Genomic DNA, 3428 nt, shown 5'->3' with positions numbered 1-3428 from the left:
TATTTAATAAAAAATTAAATTACTGAAATTCAATAGAAAGAATACTATTATTAATATAGTAGTAGGAAATACTAAGATTCAATAAAATGAAATCTAATTAAAGGAGAAATAGTACTATTAATAATATAGTAGTAAAAAATACTGAAATTCAATAAATGAAATCTAATTAGAGAAGAAAATATATAATTTATGTCGATAATATATAACAAGTCATTGTAAATAAAGGCTTAAACCCCAATAAATGATATGAGCAAATTCTCAGAGCTTTTTATTACGTTATTTCATTCTTTTGCACAATGGACAGAACTAAAATCATTGACATCTTGCAGAAAAAAATAAAATCTTTAGCCCTTCCCGATTGCTTTTAGTTTTGAATAGATAAAAAATAAAATAAAAATAAAAAAATCATTAAAGCTGAAGTTTATATATAAGATTAGAAAGATACCTTTTGTTTTTGTTATGGTGTGTTCAAAGTGATGCATAAAGCAAAATACAAAATGGAATTAGAAAGGAGTTTATGTTGTTTAATAGCGTACTTTAAATGGAATTTGTGCAATAAATTGTAACCTGTAAATCATTTGATAAAAATAATTCTATATTTTTAAATTTTCTATAAATCTTTGAAAATAAGAAAAAAAAACCCATCACACATGGTAAGATATAGTGCATATATATATATATATATATATATATATATATATATATATATATATATAATTTTTTTTTTTTCCTTCCCCATCAACGTCTACACCGGCCACCACCATCTCCAACTCCATCGTCTCTTCTCACTAAATGTTGGATTAGGACATTTTAATATATTAATTTTTGTTAATTAATCAAGTAATGGTAGTTGATAATAATAATAATAAAAAAGGGTAAAGTACATCAACACCCCCTGAGGTTTGGCATAAGGACAGGTAGATGAAAATTATCCTACTTTTGAACAATCACACCCCCTCAAGTTTGATAAAATGGACAAAGCTGCCCGACAATAATAAATTGACTTTATTACCCTTTAATATAAAATTAACAAATACAATTGACTTAAATATCCTTACCCTCTTCTTCTCTTTCCTCTCTTTCAAACCCTAATACATACATATATATATATATATATATATATATATATATATATCTATATATATATACATATACATTGTCTGTATAGACACACGGCACATACACACTCACACACATATATCACCACTACCACCACGAATCAGGCACACACATATATCAACATCATCCCTCAACATCATCATCAATTCATCATGGTGACGAGCAAGGAAGATAGAATTGCCAAAAATTGGAGCCCGATCTTGATCTAACCTATGACGGCGGCAATGTGAGACGATGGCTTGAAGATGGCGACGGTGATATGAGACGATGGCTTCAAGACAACGATGGATTCTTCACCATAACAGAGCCCCGAAAAAATGGAGCCCGATCAAATTTGTACCCACGGATCAACTGCAACAGAGCCCTGCAACTAGCGAAACATCAATTGCTGTTGAAGATGGTGAGCCGCTCGTCGGCCGGTGGTTGGAAGGTGTGGAGGTGGTGTCATGGCCAAAGCTTTTGGGTTTGGGTTGGGGGTGGTGGTGACTGTTGTGTATATATATATATTTATTTATTTATTCAGTCGATATACCAACCCCAGTTTCAGTAACGAAACTGTTAAGGTTTCTGTTTCTGTGCACAAGTTTAATCTAGAAAACCTGTCTGTGACTTGATTTCATCTTTCGCTCTGGACTTCATACTGCAGCCCTCAGTACTTGACCACCTTCTTTATAATCATCGGAACAACAAAGGATTCCCAAACACTCTCGACTGGTTAAAGCAACCAAATTTGGGCAAAACAGCAATGTTTCATTCTTTCATTTCACCACTTATATTTTAACCTGAGGATCCTCTTTCCATTTCAAATGGATTTGCAACCGATTTTCTGTCTTTGTTTAAAAGGGTAAAGGACAGCAAGATATATATATATATATAGAGAGAAAGAGAGAGAGAAAGAGAGATGAAAAGGGTAATTTGGTCATTTAAATATTTTGATACTTTATAATTAAATTCAATAAATTAGTGAAGGGTAAAATGGACTTTTCACATGTTTTAAGGCTTTGTTTGGATGACAAATTTCACAAAGGGGTGTGGTTGTCCAAAAATTGGCTAACTTTTATTTGCTTGTCCTTACCCCAAATCTCAAAGAGTGTCTCTGTACTTTACCAAAAAAATAAACACAAGTGATGATAATAATATATTTCACAGAGTTATTCCTTCAGCATTTAGACACTAGACTTCTTAAAAACGAGTTTACTATTGACTCCAAGGAAATGATGAAGTAATAAACCTAATAAAAGAATAATGATGAGGAAAAACTAAAAATACATAATAAAAATACAGCTAAAGAGACAAGGCTAACACTTGTACTACTACCATTCAAAATGACCATAATAGATGGAAATGGCCTTTAGTAACAATTCATTAACACCGTTTAGACATTTAATACATCAAACATCTCTTTCTTTTCTTTTCTTTTTTTTTTTTTTTTTTTTTCAAAGGCAAGAAATATTAGAAGTTAGATTAATAGATGCAAAAAGTTGAAGTCTGACACTCCAAAGTCCACCAGAGACACTAACCCACAGCTATCGAGGAATATATCAAACATCTTACCAACAACTACTTACGGGAAAAACAAACATCACTGATATGTGAAATTAGAAAATGTCCTAACAGTTCTACTTGGTATCAATGAAAATGCCAACTTTGTGCAGATCCTAGGCGTGCGCTATCTTCTTGCTTCAACACTTCTTCATTGAGCGTTCCCTCCCTGCAAAATGAACACCCATTAGCACCTTCTAGGTTATGCTCTCCTATAAAGCTACAAGAGACCTTCAAGGTTATACTCTCCAATAAAGCTACAAGAGAAAAAACCGTATGTCTCAAGAGGTTAGGTAAGATTCTATATCTCCTTGTAACTCGGTTAAGTTTTAGAGTTTCATATTTACTTAAAAGCCACAAACCGTGTGTCTCAAGAGGCTAGGTGAGATTCCATATTCCTTGTAACTCGGTTAAGTTTCAGAGTTTCATATTTACGTTATAATTTGTTTTGTTTAAAGCCCCAAACCAGATCCAATGACCCCAAAAGTCAAAACCCATAGTGCAACATTTTTAACTCTTAATACTAGGAGAAAAAAAAAAAAAAAAATTACAACTCTCTCTCTGTTTTGGATTTAAACTGTAACACCCCGAATCTTAAAACCCGGTGCATTAACAAAATAGGTCCTAACCCGACCTGAAGCTTAAACCCTAATACGGAAGCAAATATAAATAGTACCATCTCTATAATCTATGCAATGAAAACAAAATGGTCTCATGGCCTTACACATCATTTTAACCAATTTACAACCATGAATCTTACTTGGACG

This window comes from Cornus florida, unplaced genomic scaffold (genome assembly GCF_030987335.1).
Source record: "Cornus florida cultivar Cherokee Brave unplaced genomic scaffold, ASM3098733v1 CherokeeBrave_3.0.0_Hap2_Chr07, whole genome shotgun sequence".
Taxonomy (NCBI): domain Eukaryota; kingdom Viridiplantae; phylum Streptophyta; class Magnoliopsida; order Cornales; family Cornaceae; genus Cornus; species Cornus florida.
Note: the sequence above shows the minus strand (reverse complement) of the source record.